This window comes from Hibiscus syriacus, unplaced genomic scaffold, assembly GCF_006381635.1.
Source record: "Hibiscus syriacus cultivar Baekdansim isolate YM2019G1 unplaced genomic scaffold, ASM638163v2 tig00110653_pilon, whole genome shotgun sequence".
NCBI classification, from domain to species: domain Eukaryota; kingdom Viridiplantae; phylum Streptophyta; class Magnoliopsida; order Malvales; family Malvaceae; genus Hibiscus; species Hibiscus syriacus.
The window spans coordinates 71,163-89,575 of NW_024062813.1; the positions used below are offsets into that span (position 1 = coordinate 71,163).

General features: G+C 33.9%; 1 pseudogene; it reads left to right on the forward strand.

Annotated features, from left to right (window-relative positions):
• The first annotated feature begins 1,232 nt into the window (after window positions 1-1,232).
• On the forward strand, window positions 1,233-5,245 carry LOC120137197 (annotated as a pseudogene).
• The last annotated feature ends 13,168 nt before the right edge of the window (window positions 5,246-18,413 follow it).

Consider the following 18,413-nt stretch of genomic DNA (forward strand, 5'->3'; position numbering starts at 1 on the left):
TATACTATCTCATCTCTTTTCAATTCAAATAAAGTTCTTAGCTTTTTATTAAATTTAATTAATAAAGTTTTTACGTTTTTAATATTAATGTTAAATAAATCATATTTAATACTTATAATAATTAATTTTAATTGTAATTATATAATTAAAAAATATAATTAATTAACTCAATAGTAAAATTAAGCCACCGCATAGACAACAAATACCAGATTGTATACTGTTTTTCTTTCATTGTCTCTCTTAGTCTTCAGACAACATTTTATTAGAAAAGAAACACTTTATTCTCTCTCTCTTTTTTTTTTTGTGGTATAAGATCAAGATCAACTGATCTTCAATCAATAAAGAACGAGGTATGTTTCTAACCCTAGGTTTTTCTTCTCAAAATTTGAATTTCTTTATGGGTTATTTTAGTATTTTCATTGAAGTAATAACTTGAAGTGTGAAATCTTATGTACGTACGTTTTTCCCGTCTTCTCGGCTTTGATCTTGAAATCTAACATTGCCATTACTTATTAAAAAGGGTATTTTTACTAGTGTGAGCTCCAGTGTCTGGCTTTGTTGAATGTGATCGGGAAATTTCTTTTTCAATATGCAGATCAGGAAATTGAATGAAAAGGCTGAACTTTTTTTTTCATCAGATAATAGTAAGAGTGTCATCTTTTTAGTTGCAAATTTTAATTTTTGATTAACTGGGCATTCATGTTTTCTTTGTAATTTGGCGGTTGTTTTACCATGTTAAAGTCGTTTTGAGTTTGGGATTTAGAGAAGATGTGGTGGATCCGGGATTGGGAAATGGTTTGATCCCTAAAGTGGTAAAGCATGATGTACTTGCTCTGGAGAGTTAAAACAACATAAATAAATAGAAGAATTGGTGACTCTTTTTTTTTAAATCCGATTTATGGCTGCTTTTATTTAAGAAATTTTTGCTTACATTTTCATTTCAAGTTTTTACAGTTAATTGTACTATAAGAGCAAACTATAGTCAAACATATTGAACTATGTCTCTGGTTTTAAGCAGTTGAAATTTTAGTAGTCGTTTCAGGCAAAGCAGCAACTAACATGGAGACTTGCTTGATTAGCGTTTAAGTTTTTGGATTTGATTTTTATTGGCATTGTCTTACAATATGAAACTTGTAATTGGTGTTCTAGATTTATTTTCTAACCATCTAAAATATTGCAAACTTGTTATAGTAGTTTAGTCTGAAGCTAGGAACGTTGCACTGATCAAAAGATCAAGCTCAATTGAAGACGAGCAATTTTGCTTTGGTGTTCTTGAAGATTCCCCATTGCTCCTGAAGGTGCTTATGGGAGATAATTGTCCTTGAGGGCGTCTAACCTTCTAAATCAAGAGCAAGAGAGCATACAGATATGGCCACCATGCACCGCAGGTTAGGATTTACTAATTGTTACCTCTCACTATTAGACACTTCAAATATAAAACAAATAGATCAAATAGAGTGAAAAGCATAATCTTTTGCAACCCATTCTTGGGTTTGAATTCTTTTTTTTAGTTTGTAAATAATGTGTTTTAACTAAACTTATTGTCTTGGCAGTGGAGTTTTTAAGAAAACAAATGAGAGAGCCAGGCTTGTTATCGCAACAATTCTTGGAATGGTGTTGGGATTTTTTATTGGTGTTTCATTTCCATCAGTTTCCCATTACAAGGTACGTTTGCCTTCATTAATAATTAAGCTATTCTGCAGTCAATCTATCATCCATATGATTTGTTTTCACTCCCTGCAGATTCACTTACCTTCAAGCCTTAGATCAACTTTTGATGTATCCATATCTAATGACCAAGACTTTATAGTCAGGTCTCCTGAGAGAACCTCAGACAATCTGCCTAAGGTGCCTGTTTGCTTACTCCCTGTCCCCTTTGCTCTTTTAACCATTTGTTGTTTGGAAGGAGAAGACATTTTATTGACACGGATTGTATATATTTTTCAAATTATCAGTGCAACTTTTGTTTACCACTGTTTATTTTTGTCTTAGATAAGCTTGTCTTATCTACCTATTTTCTGCGTTCTTTTGTGGAGCTGAGCTATTTGTCACAATTACCACACTGTGCATGGTTTTGATATGTTTTGTTAATTGTTTTCTGCTTCTATTTTTTCCAGATATATGTTCCCACAAATCCTCGTGGTGCAGAAATGTTACCTCCTGGAATTGTTGTTCCAGAAACTGACCTTTATTTGCGCAGGTTATGGGGTGAACCTAGTGAGGTAAGATCCAAAAGTGATATTTACGCAGAAACATCATAATCATGGTGCTTAACTAATACCATCTAAGTAACTGAAACAGGCAGGAACTGTCTTTTTCTTTTAATATCTTCACCGCCTAGGAACATTAAATACAACTTAATTGTTCTTTCCAAATTCCAAAAGAAAAATTCTAATGCATGAGGGTCATTTTGCCCCTAAATCACTACATTCTCAGTTTTGGAATTTATGTCTTGCTGGGTGCTGAAATATACATCCATGTCTTAATATTCTTGATTAATAGATGTCTCTTATCATGATTTTCCTTAACTCTGCAGGATCTGAAGAAGAAACCAAAGTATTTAGTGACATTTACGGTCGGTTTTGATCAGAGGGATAATATAGATAAATGTGTTAAAAAGGTCAGTCAATGGGACATTCCATTTTTTAAAATTTGTTTTCCAGGGTTTTTTATGCTTATGTATTCTCACGTATGGTAGTTTTCTGAGGATTTCCAAATCATGCTTTTTCATTATGATGGGTTTCTGAGGATTTTGATGCTTATGTATTCTCTCGTATGGTAGTTTTCTGAGGATTTCCAAATCATGCTTTTTCATTATGATGGGCGGACGACTGAATGGGACCAATATGAGTGGTCAAAGAATGCAATCCATGTTAGCGTAAAGAAGCAAACAAAATGGTAAGTTTTATGGTGTTCGGAATGGTTTGCAGTTTCTATGTTGATGGATCCTTTTTAGTTAGAGGGAATTTTGAAGAAAGGATAAGCTTTTGCCTATTCCTTGCTTCCTTCAATTCCAGTTGCAGCCTTGCTAGATGGACGATAAGTTGCTGCATTCCTGATATTCATTCTAATATATATATTTTATCAGGTGGTATGCGAAAAGGTTTTTGCATCCAGATGTTGTTTCCGCTTATGAATATATTTTCATCTGGGATGAAGACCTGGGAGTGGAACACTTCAATTCGGAGAGGTTTGTCCTATAAACCATTTATGTTTTTCACTAGTTTCAACATGTATATGTTTCTTATTTTCTCTACACAAATTGTCAGATACATACAACTGGTCAAGAAGCATGGTCTGGAGATCTCACAACCAGGTTTGGAGCCCAATAATGGATTGACATGGCAGATGACAAAGAGGAGAGGTGACAAAGAAGTTCACAAGTAGGCTTTTCTCTCTCTATTACTCATCCATATGAAGTCGCAATTACTTTAGGATCATAAAGGATTTTTTTGGGTATCATCTAATTCTGCATTTGAACTTGGTTCACAGGATTACAGAGAGAAACCAGGCTGGTGCAGTGATCCTCATTTGCCACCATGTGCCGCGTATGCTCTCTCTCTATGCCACTGTTGATTTTCCCTTCAACCAGATGCATTTAACCTTGTTTGCTTTCTTTCAGTTTTGTGGAAATTATGGCACCTGTATTTTCTCGGGAGGCTTGGAGATGTGTGTGGCATATGATTCAGGTGAAGGTGTAGCTAAGAATTCCATTCTTTAGCCAGATTGTTTACATGCCCAAGTAAATAGAAAAACTTAAATCTAAAGAGAACTCTTAATTGATGGACTCATTGTAGTTCTTGAATGAGGTTTTTTAGAAAGAAAAATAATTTGATTAGAACCAGCTCAAATACCAGCACAATTTGGGACGAGTTCCCTAAATTCTCAATATCTCCAATGATGGAATTAAGAATGAAGACACAGATCAATCAGGAGCTTGGAATACCTTTAGCTAAAAATTTACTTCATAACTTGGTACAATTCCCTGAGCTCCTTATGATACTACCAAAAATGAGATTCTTGTATATCAGTTCGGTGCATGGATGCTTAATTTCTTGAGCCCTTTCCTTTTGATGCTACCGAAGTGCTTAGCAAATCTTGTTCTTGTAGAATGATTTGGTGCATGGATGGGGATTGGATTTTGCTCTCAGAAGATGTGTTGAGGTTAGTGGTTTCTGTCTCTTTTTTTTAACATTTCCTTTTTCGCCATTCACTGCTCTACAGTGAACAATATATGAACCTGTGGAAGTCTTTAATTGATAGAGAATACAAAGCATCGGTAAAATGCTTTAAAATTACCGGCTCTTTTTGGACTCTCTTCATTGGAAAATCAGCAACACTTGAATTTTTGAAGGCATTCTTATGACAACTAATGCAGAAAGACTAAAGTGGCTAGTTTATAAAAATTGTTAATTTTCTAGTGAGACTGTAATTGTTTCAACTATCCAATAACATGCCAAGCTGGCTTCTCTTAGCCCTGTGAAAAGTCAGAGCTTCATGTTTATCTCAATCCGGCCTCTTATTTTCTCTTGTACTAAATTGCCATTTTCTTCTTCGCAGCCTGCACATGAAAAAATCGGCGTGGTAGATTCACAGTGGATTATACATCAAGTAATCCCTTCCCTTGGGAAGCAGGTGCATTCTCGTCAGCTTACCAGTTAATATTGGTTTCAATGCCAAATGATGTGTTAGCTTATTTCCTCGGATGTTTATGTGAATTATTAATGATATGAATATAGCTTTTGATCTATAACTGTAGACCTTTTTCCTCATTTTATCATGGCCGTCCTGATTATAATCGCATAAAATTTCAGGGCAATTCGGAGGCTGGGAAAGCTCCTTGGGAAGGGGTATGCATATTATGAATCTCGGCATTTGAAACTTGTCGTTGTAAAAGAAGGGTTAATCTGTAAGCCAACTCAGTTATTTCTTCCTTTTTTACTCGCAGGTTAGAGCAAGGTGCAAAAACGAATGGTCAATGTTTCAAAAACGACTCTCGAGTGCAGACAAGGAATACCTTGCTCAGCTTGGAAAAGAGAACTAAATATTAATTTCATTGATTTCTTTTTCTCAGAGCCCTCCCTGATTTTATTTCACCCCCATTTGTACATGACATTACCGCATCTGATGTTTGTAGGGTTCAGTGTGAGTGACATTTTTTTTTGGTGATAGAGGGTTGACTCATTTCCCCGAGCCACATTCTTTTTTGTATCTTAAGATTTCTACAGCTATAGAAGGGAGGGCGGGGGGGATCTTTTATATCTACCTTCCTCTTGAGTTGCTCATGTTTCTACTTCCATTTCTATCATGATTGAATTTCTGTTTATTTCTCCTTCAGCCACAACACTTACTACGTGGCATCTGATGCTGACATTTTGCACCCTTCACAAGGCCCGACGCTTCAATCTTTTTGAAAATAAACCCAATTGACATCAATGCTCTTTCCCATCCTCACTGCTGTTTCCATTGGACTTCTCAACTTTAGCCTTGGGTTTACCTCCATTGGATCCTATCATGTTAACTTCACTCTTACAACCATACATGTGTCGTAACCGATTTTCGTCCGGGCACGAATTTTTAACTTGGCGGGAAAAGTGATGTGAATAAATGGTTTTTAAAATGTTTTGGGAGTCGCCATCGATCTTTTGGGTTAGGTAGGTCGAATACTTAAAAATTATCTTTTAAAAGAGTTTTTAAGAAAATATCAGTTAAAAGATACGTTCGGTCTGCGTTTTAACCAAAAATTCATTTTTTTAATAATAAAAAGGTATTTGAGGTCGATTACATTTGGGGAAGTATTAGCATCCCACAACGCCCAAAATTGGTACTTATTAATTATAAATTCTCTATTATTGGAAATTTAAAAATTCAAAAATATATTTAATTCACAATCTTGTTATTTCAAATTTATTAGTCTAATTTTAAGAAAAAATATATTATTTTTTTATTTTTATAATTATAAATAAGATATTTATTTACTTAGAAATATTAGAAAATGACTTCTAGGTGCTTTAAGACAGTCCATTTTTAATATTAAAAAATAAATAAATATTAATAAAACATTTCTCTAAAAATAATTAAAATAAATTAATATATATAATTTATAAAAATAAGATATATATTTATTTAAGAATATCAGAAAATGACTTCTAGGTGCTTTAAGACATCACATTTCTTAATATTAAAAAATAAATAAATATTAAAATATTTTATTTTTATTAAAAGTAATTTATATAAAATTAAATTTATAAATAGGATTAATATATAAAAAATATGTAAATAAATATTATTTATTATATATGTTTATATGACTACATAATAATAACATAATAATTAAAATAATAATTGAAACATATCAAAAAGATTAATGATCAAATTATAAAATGTGAACAATTAATGGACATAATTAGAATTATAAAAAAAAGTAACTACTAATAGTGTAATTAACCCTTATTAATTATTTGGGGTTTAAAATGTAAATTATTAAAATTACAGGATTAATAATGATATTTAACCTAAAATAAATATATACAGGTCAATGATTAAATTATAAATAAGTAAAATTCGAATACCAAATTATAATAAATAAAAATATGCTTTTAAGGATTAAATTGCAAAGTTTTAAAGTTATAGTGGCTACGGGTATAATTAACCCATACTCGTATTTACACAAAGTCCCTCACCAAAACTACGTCGTTTTGGTGAGGGTATATATCCCCTAAGCTAATCGGTCATAAGGCCATTTTTTCATTTCCTTCTTTTTTCATTCTCTCTCTAAGTGAGAGAGATGAAAAATTCTCTCTACTCTCTCTTAAAGGCTCCGCTCGGAGGAAGATAATCATCGGTTGGCCGCCTCGTTCCGACGCCGGCACTACCGTCGGCCACCGTTTACGTTGGCCGGAATTCGGGTAAATAGCTTCGAATGTTCCTCTTTTAATTCTAAGGCCGAATATGGCCTACTTTCATCCTAAAACCCTCTAGATTTCTCTAAATCTAAAAGAAACCATAGGTATTACCTTCGATTTTACAACGGCTCCAACGACGTTCGGCTATCCTCGGTGGTGAGTTCATTCTCTTTTCCTCTTTGTTTTTCGTTGCTTGTGTTGGTTGCTGTCGATGTTGCTCGTTTTTGCTTCGTTGTTTGCTCTATGGTTGCTGTCCGTCGGTGGTTGTTCCTCTATGTTCTTGTCTCTATCTTTGGTTTTTGCTATCTCCTTTCCTTTCTTTGCAGATTCGGTGGCCTTTATAGGCCACCACGAATCTGCCTTTGGACCGGGTAAAGGGGAAAAGTTCGGTGAGTCACCGAACTATGGTGGTGACTCACCCTATAGTTGCGACGTGGATGGTGCTTGGGAGGCCACAGGTGGAGCTGCTGGAAGCTTCTGAAACGTGGAGGGGCTGCTATCATTGTTGGAAGTTACTGGAATTTGCAACGTGGAGGGGCTGCTGCAGGCTAAAAATGGTGATTACAGCTGGCCCTCTTTGCTCATTCTTATGTTAACAAGAATAGGGCAAAGATATGAAGCACTATTTTTATCTTGAATTGTTCAAACTTCTGAGCTATAAGTTCTTTTCATTATGAATTCTTCTACTGGGAATGACGATCCACATCATTTTGTTATGGATTTGAGAAAAGGTTGAATAATGTTGATGTTGATCTATCTCCTTTTGGAAATGGCTCTGCTGTTTTATCCCCTTCTGGAAATGTTGATCCCTCGAGTGAGGTTTTGAATCTTTTCTGAAATATTTGCTAATCTCTAGAATTCCTGTCAAATATCTAAATAAAAATGTGAAATGAATGCAAAGAAATTTGTTTAAAAAGGAATTATCTCAGGTGAGATAAAATTTGTTTTGATAGATGTCGTTGATTCGAACTATCGTGAATCAAACAACAGAAATGTTGAAAACATCTTGCACTGAAGGAATTATGGATGACCTGAAGGTTTTTTGAAAACATCCTGCACTAAAGGTCTTGTGGATGACCCGAAGGTTTTAAATATCAAAAAGCTCCGAAGGCTTTTTGAAAACATCATGCACTGTAGGTCTTACAGATAACCTGAAGGTTTTTGATAACATAATACACTGAAGGGCTTACAGATGACCCGAAGGATTTTGAAAACATCAAAAAGCTCCTAAAGGCTTTTTGAAAGCATCTTGCACTGTAGGGCTTACGGATGACCCGAAGGTTTTGAAAACATCAAAAAGTTCTCGAAGGCTTTTTGAAAAGCATCCTACACTGTAGGGCTTACGGATGACCCGAAGGTTTTTGATAACATCATGCACTGAAGGGCTTACAGATGTGGGAAATAGTTTACTAAGTAAGAAACTATGAAAATCATTTTCTTACAATTCAACAATTTCATTTTTAGAAAAGATTAAATGAGAAACTTTGGAAAGCGTTTTCTCATTGAAATAACTTGTTAATTGAGTAGCATGCCCCATTTCAGAATAATGTTTCTTCCATGAATTGCGTCCATCTATTCTTCAGATGTTTGTGTGATTCTTGCATTTGAGGTTTTGAATTCTACCTTCTTCTTGTAAGGTATTTTTCATCATGAATCTTCTTTTTCATACGAAAATCTAAAAAAAAAACTTTATGTTTGAATGCAATCCGATGTATCAATGTAATGATTTGTCTATTGTGCAAATGATATTCTTATGAATGCATGAATGTTGATGCAATCTTCATTTGACTTCAAAGTAGTGAACTTGGTCTTCCTTCACTTGATCTTTTATTGCCATGGTTACATTTGGATATCAGTGTAGCAATCTATGCCATAAAGCTGAAGAACCATTTGATCAACTTGTATCTTTGTGTCTTCTTTGCTTCATTTAAGTCTCAGAAGAAATGTTTCATTTATGAAACTCTTGCCATAGTCAGAATTATGACCTTAATGCCCCATATTGTCTTTGATAACATCGACTTTCTTTGTCTGGACTTGTGTAGAAATCCAATAAAGCGTTCATCTTTGAAAAGAGAATCTGTCATCTTTGAAGAGAAAATCAATCATCTTTGAAGAAAGAATCTATCATCTTTGAAGAGTGTAGATGTAGATATGTCTGACTCAGCAAATTAATTAGGAGAGTAGAATCTGTTCTGATTTGTATCTTGAAACACATCATAAGGAGGATTTATCCTAATTTCTTTCATGTCTCCATACCTAATTGGATCTCGAACAAGGCAACTTGGACCATATCATGTCGAGATGCTTAACAACAACCTGTCTTTCAACCTTAGTTGGCTCCACTAGTTTCTTGTTGTTAAAAAATTATGCTTCCCTTCTGTGGAAAGAAATCTTCATCATATCTCATTTCTAACCTTGTGGTTGAAGAAAATAGACTTCATCTTGGATCCATAAATGGAAATACCATATGATTGCAACAGTGGTTCAGAACCATAATAACTGGTTCGTAAAATATTTGACAACATATTCATCCTTTCCTGTGGCTTCTGCACAAATTTCTGGTCAGGGAAACTCTTTCATAGTGTTCAGAACTTTTTGTATGATGTCACAAGACCACTTGAGACCAAAACTTAATGGGAATACAAATGAAATTCTGGTATGACAAAAAAGTTGGTCAAATTCACAAAATATGCTAGTGCCGAGTTGAATAAGAGATACCAACTGATCTTGATATCATTTTGAGCTAGTGTGATACCGATCATGTTTTCTTCCGTAATGAGTGTTGTAGGAAGTATAAACACATCAGCTATATGATCCATGTACAGAAGGATGTCCATGGAATTCTTGCTACTGTAGATGAAACGCACAAGATAAAACCAAATAGATGAAAACTCATTTCATCTTGACTGGCAATGATAACCCCAGTAACAACGAGAATAAGGGTAATATACGTAAGATGAGCCTCTTTCTTCAATGTCATCAAGTAAGCAAAAACTATTGTGAAAAACAGCTTTGTAGCCCCATCAGTATGATTGAAACTAACTTCCAAAAACCTCAAAAAATATTTCTAATCATCACTGATACACAAAAGACCAAATTAAAAGCTGAGATCTTGAGGAACTGAACCCTAGATCGAATGGTCTGCTTGGGGACCATCTTTATTCATGCAACTGTGATGTAGCTTAATAAAGAACATGCTGTTATGTGACACATGGTTAAGAAGATTGAGTATTTGAAACCATTCTTGTTGAATAAAATTTTGTACAACAACAAGACCCTAATACAACTGCCTGACAAACGAAGCAATATGTATAGTCAGCTCGACTGTCATTGTTTCACCATTTTCATTCTTCATATCTTTCTGCCTCATTGGAAGTATTTGCAATCAATGATATTTAACACATGATGATGTGGGCCTTCAGCATGCCCAGTATTTGCTGATATGAACGTATCAAAATACATCAACATTCCTGATTTTGATTGAAATGGGCTTTCAGCATGCCCCAAAATTTGCTTCTTGTTGATCTGAGCCTTCAAAATGCCCCACATAGATATGTCTGAAGTGGCCTTTGAAATGTCCCAACATTTGCTGATACAGATGTTAAAAATTCATTCACATTACTTCTTGTTGAGATGAGCCTTCAAAAATGCCCAAATATTCATACCAATATAGGCCCTCATAATGCCCCACATGAAATATTTCTGTCTGAAATGGGCTTTCGAGATGCCCCAATATTTTGCTTCTGATTCACTCTCAATGTCGGTTTGATTGGAATATCATGATCCGAACGAGGTCTAATTTTGACAATGCACTGTTGTAGGTATTTGTGGTTTTATTCGTGCCCCAAATATATTTATATTGAATACTCTCATTCTGGTGTTACAAAACAGCAATGTTGTCAAGTAACTGGAGGAATTCTCTTCATGTTGTCACAAACTTAAGAAGTAATCAATCATTCTGACAGAAACGTCTGAGATATGTGCCTCTTCTGAATGAGGTGCACATTTTTTGGATCTGGAGGGATCTAATCGGACAGAGTGGTATAAATCGCTTAGTAATTTATTTCATGCTGACACAGTGAACCTTGTTTTCAGTGAAGACTATTTTTGGAATATACTTTTTTGTGGGAGAAACCAATTTATGTGAATAGTAATCTGATTTAATAGCATGACTACATATACAGTGGTACAGTCTCTTGAAAATCTTCACCCATGCAACATGTTGATTTTGATAACTACTCATCTGATTATGAAGCAATCTTTCAGGATGATTTCACAGATATTGATAGTTCTTCTGATACCGAGGAAATCATGAATTCTAATTCTGATGAGGAGAATAAACTGTTATACTTGATAAAAATGGGGTACTCAGAGGCTGAGGCTTCAATAGCCATGGAGATGTGGTCCGGATTCATCAATTGCAGAGTTGATAGATTTTATATGTGCTGCTCAAATGGCTAAGGCTGCTGATGCACTTCTTCTGGTAGAAGATAGGAAGCTATTATGTAATAACCCCCAATTACAAGAAAAGGCGAAACTCGAGCTATGATTTTTGGAAAAGGAAGAAGCATAGGAAGCTTGAAAAGAAGCTTTTTAATGAAGATGATCATGCAATTCATCTCCCAAATCTAATGATTAGTTTTGGGGTTCTTTACCAAACCGGATTTGATAATTAAAAAAAACACTTCCAGAAGATGCTATTGAGTCTCCTTATTTCTACTACGAGAACGTGACACTTGCTCCAGTTGGTGTTTGGACCGAAATGTCACGGTACTTATATGATGTAGAGCTAGAATTTTTAGATTCAAAGTATTTTTGAGCTGCTGCACGGAAAAGGGGCTATAATCATAATTTGCCAATTGAGAACAGATTTCCTCTTATTTCGCTTCCTCCATGCACCATACATGAAGCTTTTCCATTGACAATAAAATGGTGGCCTTCTTGGGATATAAGAACAAAGTTGAACTGTTTACAAACATGTACAGGAAGTGCCAAATTGACAGAAAGGATCCGTAAGGCTCTTGAAGCTTATGACGATGAGCTACCTTCGAGTGTCCAGAAGTATGTTCTTGATGAGTGCCGAAAATGGAATCTGGTATGGGTTGGAAGGAATAAAGTTGCTCCACTTGAACCTGATGAGGTGGAAATGCTTCTAGGTTTCCCTAAAAACCATACACGAGGATGAGGATCTGCTAGAGACATGTTCCCCGGTGGGTATCAATGTCCTGTCTCTTTTTTCTGGGATCAGTAATGCAAAGGTTACCTTCTATTTGTCTTGGCATACCTTTGAAAATAGATGCACAAGAACTGAATAGTGATCGGTTAGAACAATTGATGAGTGAACTTGTCGAATTCGACCTTGTTGTCGGTGGCATCCAATGTAACAACCTTTCCGTAAGAAATAAACATCATCAGGATGAACTAGAAGATTTTTGTTGGTGCATTTTCTTACAATGACTGCTACAGTGACTGCTGCTTTAAGATACACACCTACATATCCCACTCTTCTCGAACCATGTAAAGGTTTAGTTGATAGTAAAACTGGTTATTTCTTCTTTTGGAATCCTGTAAGGCCTACAAGTGTAGAATCTGTTCCAATGTCTTATTCTGTGTCATATGTTCTCAAATTCAAGTTCAGAAATCTTCTGAAGGACATAATGGATATAATCCTGACAAAGAAAATGATCGGCATAAAAGAAATAACAATGATGTATCAAGACTTGAGCCAGCATCACGGTATAACCAGAGTGTAGTTGTTGACTTGGTCATTCCCATAATACACCTTAATGGGACTTATAGCTCTGTGATTGAAGGATAAATTGATGGCTGGGGAAAATAATTTGTTTGGTGATGCTTATTGCCCTCAACATGAGATAAGTGATAATCTTTCTTGATGGATTGCTAATGATGTCACAGAAGAACGTTCAAAAGTTCAATTCTCTGGACTTTCTGGCTTATTGGACTACTTTACTTTTAAGAATGTGAAATGTTTCATCTTTTTTGCATCACTTTCTTTTTCTACATTAGAAGAAGAATAAGCAGCAACTTGCTTCAAGGACCTTTCTCATTTGAGACTGTCATGTTTGAAAATGTTTTTCCTCCTTTCTTTATCGAAGAATGAAAGAATTTTGTAAAATGTTGCCTATCACAGGTTCACAATAGAATCAAATCATAAGCATGAATTCAAAGAATATCAAAAGAATTAACAACTCTTTAAAATTTAAGAATTATAGCTCTTTGACAAGTATCAAAACTTGAGTTGGTTTCAAGATGGCCTTCTTATTTTCTATGGTTACATCTATTTAAGATGTCACTCCTCTCTCTCTTTGTGAACTTTGTCACATACCTCACTTTAAGGACTTGATATTTTAATCGGATGTGTACAAAATGACGCAACTAGGATTGCCAATTACTAGACCTTCTAGAGTCCTTCCATTTCAATTCTCTGGAATCTTTCATTTAGACTCATCTAATCAAAGTAGTGCGAAAATATCGATCTAAAAATGAAATTTCTGAGAGCTTGTGTGAAGTTGACTATAACATGTGTTTCGCAACTCCCTTAGTCTATTTGTTAACACATTTTCCATTTTGGCTCACTGAATTCAGCTTTATTGTATATAATAATATAATCACCTTTATCAAAGCTAATTGAAACTTATCCATAAAACCGGGGCGATTAACCAATTGCTCTAGAGGGACATTTTTATTGCATATAATAGTATAATAGGTTAGCTGAATATTATCCATAAAGCTTGGGCGATTAACCATTTGCTTTAGTGGGACAAATCAAGCTTTATTGTATATAATAATATAACATGGGTATCCAAATCCAATTTCTTAAGCTTGTTAAGAAGAACCTGTTATAGTCTAGGTGTTTTGGTGGAATTCAGAAAATCTCTTTGTTAGAGTTCAATTCCCAAGCAACTGACTTAAACTAGATTTACCTATTTGTAAAAATTATGTTCATCATCGAATGTCATTAATAGAAAAATATTCTAGTCGGTTTTGTAATGTAATACACCAACGATGCCCTATGTTATACGCTCCTATATATAAATACCAAGCCTTTTTGTAATTTCTTTCAATAGGAGAAGGCTATCTCATATTCGTAATAGGATAGTGTTTGGGTGTATTTCTTCTGAAGTAAGGTCAAGGGTCACTGTTTTTCTGGTTTTCAATCTTGATATTTTGTCAAAGATTATAACTCTAATAATGCAGAGTTTTTTAATCCAGTTGATATTAAAAGAACTGCAAGATTGCAAAATTGATTCAATGCTCATAACCTTACAAACAACACAAATTTATTTATTGCACAAAAGGTGGAGAAAGGAACCAAAACAAGTTCAAAAAAGATGCTGAAAATAAAAAGGTACTACAGTGGTAGATAACACTTCCACTTGTATATGCATCATTACTCCTCTAATGTTGGGTGTGTAATCGGCCTAGGATTTTCATCCTTATTTGCTCCCCATTTCTTGACATCTCTTGTGTCAAGACCCCCTTGTCAACAAGCGTCTCTATTTCTTTTAACAGTGGCCAACAACTCCCTTGCCTCTAATTCTTTGTGGGAGGCATTAACACCTTTCATATTTATGATTGCTTCAACCATTCTCTTGAATCTCTCCTCATATTGTGAATAATTAATGAGGCTATTCTTTGGGTTTGATTGGGATGTCCCAGGGTATGTTATCATTCTCGACTCTTCAATCTAATAGCATGGTCGCTCTTTATCAGTTATCTCTTCTTTATCAGATGCCATCCTCTGACTAATTTGATTTGATCCATCTGGTATTGAATCTGATGCTTCTTTCCTTGTATCCTTAGGTAACCCTGTCAATTGTTCTAGCCACTGATCTTGTAGTCCTTCATAAGATTACTCCATTGTTTTTATGATGATGGTACAGTAAAATGAATGGATGATCTTGATTTTACTGTTACAAAACCTTTCATTAATTATTTACATGTTTTTATAATTAATATATATAACAATATTTAAAATAACAAATGTAACGTAAATGTGAAAATGCATAATAAGAATGAAAATTGTACAATACAAAAGCAAACATAAAAGTATGAATACAAAATGAAAATGCAAAGAAGCAAAATGCAAATGCATGTATGAAAAGGTGTTACTCAAGAGTGATCATCTTAGAACAGATTTCATTGAACACAAAAGTTTACGTGCATCAAACAAAACTTTACATATAGGGGACAATTTTCAGTCATAATTTCTCTATTTCCCTTAAAAGCCAAATTAACTTCCATTCATGCTCAGGTGTGGAGTTATCAATCTACTTTAAGTCTCTCGTGAAGCCAGCTAAGTTCACCAGCTTATGAGCCACATTACTTGTTTGAACAACAACTTCCTTCACGACATTGTCTTTCTCCTTCATCCTCTGTGTCAACTCTCGAAGTTGTAAACAATATTGTTCATTTTTTCTTGTGAGAGAATCTTTGTGCTCAATAAGTTCTCGTACAAGATCTCCATAATCATCTAAACATTTCTTCAATGTCTTATTCTTGTCGATAGTAGCTTTTAATTCAGTATCAATCTCACGCTGATGGATTTGATATGTTACTTCCATATTAGTCATAGCACTATTCAACCTTTGATTTTCGACTTGGCATATTTTCAATTCACTGACAGATGTATTACGTCTTTCTTCTACAACTCGTAAATCATGAGAAAACTTCTTGGCTCGACCTTCATGTATGTTACAGTTCTTTTTCAGTTTGGTGACCCCTGTTATCCACTCTTCTGGGGTATTTCCTATGTCAGCATTTTGAAATGTTTGACTGACCTTATGAAAATCTTCATGCAAGGTTTCCATTTTGGTGCTCAATTTATCGTTTTCAATCTTTAAATGACGTATTTGAGCCTCAGACCTTAGCAAATCTTCTTCTTTTTGGGCGCCCCACTGATATTCTTACCTTTGACTACTTTTGGTATTAATCTAGTAGAACCTTCAGTTACCAAACTAGGTTGATCATTTATCATAAATTGTAAGGTTCCATGCTCCAAAAGACTTTGGACTTGACGTTTGAAGGCAAGACAATTCTCGATGGTATGTCCTTGAGCTCCGACATGATATTCACAATAAACGTTGATGTCATACCAATTCGGATATGGAGGTTGGAATTGTTTTATGTAGTAGGGAGCCACTTCTCGCGCTTCATCAAAATGAGAACCACATTTTGTTTTGGATTGAACCTGAGTTTTAGACGTCAGGAGCATACTAAACTTCGACGATTTCAAATTACATGATTTCTTCTCATCTCTGGGAGCTTTTACAGTTGTCACCACTTCTTTGGTATCTCCAGATGATTTATGAATACGAATGATGACTGTCTGTAATTTCTCAAATTGATTAGGATCAGAAGTTCCTTGTATATATGAGATTGCAGGGTTATGTTCATTGATCTCTCTCTCTTTTTGTGCAGGAGTCTCTTTTCCTTTGGCCAAAACAGATATTCTACCCATCATCTTGGACATATGCTCTCTTTTTGTGCAGGAGTTCCCTTAGGATGTCATTCCATGGTTACGTCATATTTTGTTGATCATAAAACTTTTGTCCATTTATGATTTCTTTCCAATTTGATGAACAGTCTTTCAAATCAACGCCTTCTTATTATGCCATGATCATGCAAGCATACAAAAGAAATTAATATAAACAAGTTAGAGCAAATGTATGAAAAATAAAAATAAGAAAGGAAAAAATAAATTGGTTAGTACCAATTAATGGAAATAAAAGATCCTATCTATCAAGGTATAAATCCTAACCTCATGCTTTCTAGTTCCATGCTTTGTTTGGAAAAATTAACCTAACTGCATGATTTCTAATTCGCAGGCATTTATTCAGAAAAAGAAAAAAATCAAATAAATTAAAAAGACAAAAAGTTAGAACTTATTTCTCCTTTGTGTAAACCTACGGACAGAGGTTCAGTACTGTCTTAGATCAGGAGAATTTCTAGGGTTTATTATATGCAGGGTTTCGATTCTAAGAGTAAAAGTACTCGAACCGTCCTTGTTGGTGCCCCTTAGGCTGCCAAACCCTCAATCCTAGTCCATTACAGACTCAAGCGGATCGAGTTCAATTAGAGGGGACACATTTCTCTATGCCTGACACGGAGAATAAATTCTCACGAAGACATAGAGCATATAAACCCCGAAAGCTACTGCTAGGTCTGACAGAGAATAAATTCTCATGAAGACGTCGCTTTCACTCCCACTTAAAAGGGACAAGCTTGATTATAAAGCTTATGTTATGCAATGCAAGTGTTTTGTGTGTGAGGTGAAATATTCAAACCTTTGACAAACAAATAAACAATTCCTGAAAATAAAAAAACCCCGAAAGCTACTGCTAGGTCTGACACAGAGAATAAATTCTCATGAAGACGTCGCTTTCACTCCCACTTAAAAGGGACAAGCTTGATTATAAAGCTTATGTTATGCAATGCAAGTGTTTTGTGTGTGAGGTGAAATATTCAAACCTTTGACAAACAAATAAACAATGAAATTTATTCTGAAAATAAAAAAAAAATAATAAAGAAGGATATATAAAAATAATATGTAATAAGTATATATATAAATATTTGAAAGAAAAAATTAAAAATTAAATATATGATTTTTACTTTCTAATTGAGAGACATTTATAATTGATTTTAAAGTTGACCAGGTCTCCAGCAGAGTCGCAAGCATAACCGATTTTTTTTCGCCCGGGCACGAATTTTTAACTTGGCGGAAAGTGATGTGAATAAATGGTTTTTAAAATGTTTTGGGAGTCGCCATCGGCCTTTTGGGTCGGTAGGTCGAATACTTAAAATATCTTTTAAAGAGTTTGTTTTAACCAAAAATTCATTTTTTTTAATAATAAAAATGTATTTGAGGTCGATTACATTTGGGGAAGGATTAGCACCCCCACAATGCTCAAAATTGGTACTTATTATTATTAAATTCTCTATTATTGGAAATTTAAAAATTCAAAAATATATTAATTCACAATCTTGTTATTTCAAATTTATTAGTCTAATTTTAAGAAAAAATATATTATTTTTATTATTTTTAATTATAAATAAGATATTTATTTACTTAGAAATAGAAAAGGACTTCTAGGTGCTTTAAGACAGTCCATTTCTTAATATTAAAATAAATAAATATTAATAAACATTTCTCTAAAAATAATTAAAATAAATTAATATATATAATTTATAAAAATAAGATATTTATTTATTTAAGAATATCAGAAAATGACTTCTAGGTGCTTTAAGACATCCCATTTCTTAATATTAAAAAATAAATAAATATTAAAATATTATTATTTTTATTAAAAGTAATTTATATAAAATTAAATTTATAAATAGGATTAATATATAAAAAAATATGTAAATAAATATTATTTATTATATATGTTTATATGACTACATAATAATAACATAATAATTGAAATAATAATTGAAACATATCAAAAAGAAAAATAGAATAAAATTGCAATAAAATAATGATAAAAA